Source organism: Leptosomus discolor, chromosome 23 (assembly GCF_034619465.1).
Source record: "Leptosomus discolor isolate bLepDis1 chromosome 23, bLepDis1.hap2, whole genome shotgun sequence".
Classification (NCBI taxonomy): domain Eukaryota; kingdom Metazoa; phylum Chordata; class Aves; order Leptosomiformes; family Leptosomidae; genus Leptosomus; species Leptosomus discolor.
The window spans coordinates 4372794-4379530 of record NC_141413.1 but is presented as its reverse complement, the minus strand read 5'-3'; positions in this window follow the sequence as shown (position 1 = coordinate 4379530).

Genomic DNA, 6737 nt, shown 5'->3' with positions numbered 1-6737 from the left:
CTTCCCAGTTATTTTGGGGGCTCCGAAACGTCTGTGGGCAGCACTAAATAGGAGTTAAAAGGCACTGAAAAGCCAGATGATCCTTTGTTGTGCATTTTTTTTACCGCTCTGCTGTCTCTGAGCGGGTTTTGGTCCGTAACCACCAGCAAAAGCAACACTTTGGAGGTGGAATAAATCTTATCCATTTATTTGGCCAACAGAGATGCTCTTACTTCCCCTGATTTATTTTTCTTCCCCGCCCCAGATCTTATGACACACTTCTGGCTGCAAGTCCTTTCTCTTGCCAGGATATCAAATAAGTAGATCCTGTTACTGCCTGGTGCAAAGAGGAGCTGTTGGGAGCTGGTATTGCCTGGCTCTGTGCTGGCTTTTAACAACGTGTGTGGAGAGAAACAGCAACTTTGGCAGAAGAGCATCCCACCAAGGTTATGATCTTGAGATGAGGTGGTGGCCGGTAACACCTATAGGTCTATGGTATGTGGAGATTTTGGGTCTGTGGGTAAAGTCTGGCTTATTTAATTTATAAGCATTTCACATCTGCAACTTGAACCAAAATCTGTCTGTCCTACTCGTGGCCAGGGTTGTTTTCTACCATGAGATGATGGCTTTTTTCTCCCTGGTGTGAGCAGAGTGTTTCACGCTGCTCTTGCAGAGGGTTAAGGCTGCTTTCTGGGCTGCTTGGACTGAAGTTTGGCTTCTGGCTCTTTAGGATGACTTAGCAAAGGGACCGGCTTTTTCCTGGTTGTACTTGCTTGTGGTGGCATCAGGTGCTCCCTCCAGGGTGTGTTAAAGGATCTAGTGCTGGCTACAAGTGGGAGCTGAAGCTGGGAGGATTCTGTAGTGGGAGGTGATGGGCTTTTTTTACACGCCTATCTTGTGATGGCTTGAGGGATAAAAGCTTTTAAATCCACTTAAGGAACATGTTTTGGGGGGAGAATAGTCAACAATGGGTATTTCAGCCATTGTGTAGTTCTACTTTAGTTCTGAAGCTCCATAATGATTAATATCTGGTTTTCTCTGCTCTCCATCCTTATGGCTGAATTAACATCGTCACCATCACATCCAAGACATGAGGCTCAGCTCCAGAATGTGGAAAACAGGCCTAAAAAAAGGCTTTTTTATTTTTTTTAAGCTGTTAAAGTGGCATTTCTGCTTCTAGGTCTCAAGTGCCTAGGAGATGGCTAAGCCTGGGAGACTTTTGGGTGGAGGGGATGACTAAAGCAGAGCTGCGTTATTACAGGAACGTAAATGAATTTACTCCGTAGTTCCAGCCCACAGGGTGGTGCGTCGCCTCCGTGAAACACACTGCGTCCTTGAGACCCCGTAGAGGAAAACCCAGCCCCGAAGCCCTGGCCCTGCAGAAGGCCATTAAATGGGTAAATCGCTGAGCTCTGCTCAACCCACCCTCCTGCTCCCACGTGTGGTTTTTTTCCAAGAGGGAAAAGGCCAATTTCCACATTTTTATTTGAGGCGCTCAGCAAGTGGGGACAAGCTTTTCTGGGTGGGCGCTGGTGGTGATTTTTAAGTTTCTCCTGTAGGTTCTTGCTCTCTCTCTGTAGCATCTGCTACTGTCAATGGTGCCTTTGGGCAGCAAGTCCTTATTGCTGATGCCTACAATAAGCTGAGTTACCTGGGTCCCTGATAGACTCAGGAGGGTATTTTTCAGGTCCCTAATTTCTTGATGGCCTGGGAATGAGAGCAGGGCTGTACGGCTGGGCTAAGCAACGCTTATTTATCGTTAGAGCTATAAATCAGGCTTGTGTGGTTGAGGGGAAAAACCAGAAGCTGCTCTGGCGTTGGAGCCAGAGGCTCAAAATTGAGGGGTTTTATTGCATTAGAGGCTTCGGTTTTCTCTGCCGTGTGACGGAGCGTGTTGGAGGGAAGGAGTTTGGAAGGAGCCTGTGCGTCTCCTTACAAGCCGTGGCCTCAATGAATTTTCTCCAGCTCCCGGGCTATACGGTAGCAGTTTGACCACGCATCGAACATCGGAGTTGCCAAATATCTCTGCGGTGTCTGCTGCGACTTGCTGCAGGAAGGTGCAGCTCCCCCTGCGACGCCGGTTGACGTCGCATCGATCCTGCGCGTCGTGACGGTGCAGTCGATCCTGCTGCGGAGTTTTTACTGGAAAAAGCCGAGCAAATTGCACGAGGAACGTTTGCTGGGGGTGAAATTACAGCTGGCTGATTGCAGTGGCTCCCATTCTGGGCGAATCGTAGCAAGCTTGGGGACTTCCAAGAAATATTTGATTTTAAAAAAGAAAATATGCACAATTAAGTGGGGAAGGGGAACAAACAAGGAAAATATTTGCTCAGACTAATTTGTGGATGATTAAACCCATCTGACTCCTCTTGAGAATGAAAGGGGAAGGTTGTTTTTTCCCCAAGCTGCTGGATAATTTCTGCAGCCCCATGGCTTTATTATTTAGCATATTCAGCCAGGTGTCTCATGGCAATGAATTAAATATCCACGGCAGAGACTAAATTTTAGCGCAGGAGTGAGAAATGGATGTAATGGGGAAATTGCAGCCCCTCCGTCCACATTTCCCAGGTGGAGACAGGGGTCTGGATCCCACGCAGGCTGCAGGATTGAGTCTGGTTTTAGCTTTTAGTTATTTTTAGTGTTGGGAACCCATGCAATGGGTTTGTTATTGGCTGGGGTTAATTAGCGAGGCTTTTTAATAGAGAGAACTGTGGTGACTCAGTGTTTTGGAAAGAGTCTTTGGGGCTGTGGCTTCCCAATGGGTTTTACCCAGCATTGCAGGGAGCATAGCTGGCATAGAAAATGGAATCAAATTCCTGTTTTCCTGAGTTATGAACTAACAAATAATCTTTTTTTTTTTTTTTTTTAAATAAATGAAGACAGGAAAAGGCAAAGCTGCCAACTATGAGCTACATCTTTGTTTTGCAGTTATAACTTCTCTGCTGGCAAAACCTGATTTCTTGGGGCTGTAAGCCCGGCAGTCTCTGTACCCTTTGGCATGTACTAGCCCAAATTCTAAGCGATATTTTCCTGAAGCAGTACATGTCAGATGTCCCACCGTGTCTGCAGGGGAGGGGGAAGTTACCCCAACTGAGCTCTGTGTGTTTGCATCCACCTGCACAGCTCCAGCACTGAGGTTCAGCAGAGCAAGTGGCCAGAAAAGAGACACCAAGACAGCTCAAAAGTGGGGGAATAGAGGAGAAGTGACCCCAGTGAACGGGGCCTTTAGGAGCTGCAAGGAAGGAGGCAGAAACTCTGGGCACGTATGAACCTTGCAGGCACCCAGCGGCAGGCGATGCTCTCCCATCTCCCACCTTCTCTAATTAAATTGCGGGGCTTGGAGCTGCAGGGGCCGGGAGCATCAGTTGCTTCCCAAGGGGGCAATAAGGCAGGTTTGCGGAGGACGGCTGTCCTGGGTTACAGTGTAAAATGTGCCAAAAGGAAAAAAAAAAAATATTCTATTACCATCTTCAGGAGCTGTTGAGACCAGGTGGGGCGGTGCTCCCTGCCTCCCCCCTCTGGACTATCTCCTGTTCATGGGCACAACAATGCCTTATCGCCTGACCCATCGGTAACTCGCTCCTGGGCTATCTCCTGTTCATGGCCCATCAAGGAACTGCCTCACGACTCCCCATCCCATGGTGAGATGCTCCGCCCGGGGAGGGGGGGGGAAGGAGCCAAGCAGTCCATGCCAAATAAAAACGGAGATTTTGAACACCCTAGCAGCCTTTCTTCCACTGGATTCCCAGAGGAGCTTTTCCCCCCACTGGAGTTCCAGAGGACAAGAGCTACCTGCCGACCACTGGACCTTCGGAGGAAGACCAGACTCTTTTACCTGATTGCTGCTTCCACAGAACTACATCCATCGCTTCAGGAGGACTGCAGCCAGCATCTTATCGGACTGCTACTGCCACCCTAACAGGGTGTCAGGTTGTATTCCTGACTCTGTCAGTGTAAACCAGTGGGTTGTTTGTTTTTCTCTGCCTTGTGTTATATATATATATATATATATATATATATATTAGTAAAGAACTGTTATTCCTATTCCCCATATCTTTGCCTGAAGGCCCGTTAATTTCAAAATTATAATAGTTCGGAGGGAAGGGGGTTGCACTCTCCATTTCAAGGGAGGCTCCTGCCTTCCTCCACAGACACCTGTCTTTTCAAACCAAGACAACGGCTCTGTCCCTGGCTATTAGAAGTGATGCTCTGCAGGCCGGTGATGACCCAGGAAGACGCTCGAGTGCGACTGAACCAGAGGAGCGAGCGGCTCCTCTTCCCCGCATCGCCGTTACCGCCGGCGTGGGCACGGTGGCTGCGGCGTGACGCCAAGCCTGGTGCCTCCAAGCCGCACGCCCCGTCCTCCTCATGTAATCAGAGTGTTTTACAAATCAGAAAATTGCACATTAATGCTTGGGTTTTATTCCTGCTCATCATCTTCCAACATTGCTTGCTTATTATCTTAACTCCTCGGAGCGATTTCTCCTCCCACCCTCCTGCTGCTCACTTTGTTCTTTATAGCTGCCACGCTCACGGTCGTAGCAAACTAGCTGTGGTACAGATTAACATTTTCCACTGTAATCACTGCCTGCCTGGGGGGGGAAAAAAAAAAAATACAGGCTGAGTTGTCATTTGAGGAATGCAATTGCACTGCGGAAGGTCTTTTGATTTGCTGCTGTGTTTATTAAACAGGTTGACGCTTTCAGCTGCTGCAGGAGGGGGTAAAGAAGCCAAGGGAAGCACGTAACGTGGGATCTGGTGCTTAAATATAGTTTGGACTTGGTGTGCAACACGTAGGATTTAATTTGGAAACCAGCAGCTTGGTTTATTCATGGTGTAATAAAGAGAAGCGGCTCCTGCACGTGGCTTGAGCATTGGGTGTGAAAAGTGTTTGGCAAATATTTTTCCAGCAGGACAGACAGAGAGTTGGAAAGATCTGGGGGAAGGAGGGGCTGGGACTTGCTGTTGCCCATGAAAATGGAAAAACTAGCCCTGAGACTATATCCAGGAGAAAAATCAGGAGAATATAAGTGCCTGTGCTTTTAAATAAGGAATTCTTAGTAGGGTGGAGTTTTCTTGAGTTTTATGTGCTGAAAGGCACGGGCAAAAGTGGTCAAATAAGCCTTAGAAATCCCACCTCAAAGCTTGCAAGGGAGGTTAAGATTAGGACAAGTTATTTGCTAATGAAGTTGGAGGGGTGAGCAAAACAACTGCTTTCTGCAGCTCTGGTGTGACAGGGAGTAAAACCGAACTCTGCATCAGCCAAGGGGGTGTAATGTGGTTCGGTAGCCTTAAGCCGAGGGAGATGAGGAGCGAGTTTGTCGTTTAAACCCATTTTGCTGTTCAGCTGCAGAACTTTTTCCCCTGTAGGTTGCTCAGGGCGGCTTGCTTGCAAAAGGCGCGCAGATGAGAGCGACGGCAGCGCCGCTTTTCATGCAATTAAATGTTAAATTAGTTGGCAGGAAGCATGATTTGGGTGCGCTCGGGTCTGTCTGAAGAAAGATTGAGTGAGGCTGCGGCGTGCAGCCGCTGCCCTGGCCCAGAGGGGATAGGATGGGTCCCATCCCTGCAGTGTGCCCACGTGGGCAGCCCTGAGCTTGCTGGGCTGAAGTGCTAAACCTTAAATTAGCGCTTTCCAGTCCGAACTCAGCTCTAAGGAACTGCAGCAGGATCCTATGAAGAGCCTTGCTAATTCATTTATGCAACAGGCATCATTAAGGTAGTGAACCCTGGCACCGGAGCAGCAAATACTGGCTGTTCCCTTAGCGCTTCCAGCTGTAGCCTGGCCGTTCCTATCCCATTTAAATGAGTTTTGGGGCTGCTAAGGAGGTTTTTTTTTGGCTGATCCGGTCCTGGGTGCAGCTAAGGGACCAAGGGTTGGAGCTGGGAGGTGGTGAGGAGCAGGCAGCGTGCTTCCATCTAGCAGCTTAGCAAAGTCATTGCATGGATCTTCACCAGGCCCCAGATCGAGTTTTTCTGTCCATGAAACCGATCCCAAAAGCTCCCCAACCCCCTTTTTTTTCCCCCCCTCCCTGTGGCCACTTGCAGAGGGCTCATCGCACGGGGACAGCTGGGTCTCCTCCTTACTCCGAAGCACTAACAAATCCTACTTAAGGTCCTCTCTGTGCTTCTGGGGGGCAAATTTTCATCTGCAAAGGTAAAGCTGGCAAGGTTGAGTGGCAGTCAGAGGCCTGGGCTCGTCAAGCTCGCCGTGCCAGCGATTGGCAATTAATATGCCGGGGAGCCCCGCTCGGGGGAAGAAGTAGCATCTTTATTGAAGGCGCTTGGTATGCCGGCTGCATGCAGAGCCGGCCGAAGCACCGCCGAGGGCACGTTAATACCACAGCTTGGTCCCTCGGAGGGTTTAGCGTATTTTCCTGCAGCCTCAAGTTTTGGTTTTACTGGGTTATTATAGGAAACTTTCTGCCTGTGAAGCCTGGGGTGCTTTGTGGGGTGGGAAGGGAATTCCCATCCTCCAGGCATCGGAAGGGGACAGGACTCTGCCGGTGGAAAATCTCCCTCCAGCAGCAGCGTCACCCCCTCAAATGGCTGCGGACCCCCAAATTTTGGCCGCTGGTTGATGTCCAGCACTTTGAGCGGTCCCTGTTGGTCCTGAGCATTAAACGTCAGCTGAGTCATTTCTTCTGTAGTTAATGATTGCCTGGGCCTGATGCTGCCAGAAGTGGTGTCGTGTTAATGATTAAAACCCATAAATAAGGACTTGCTCCTTTCTCCTGAAGCCACTCTACGACCTCCTT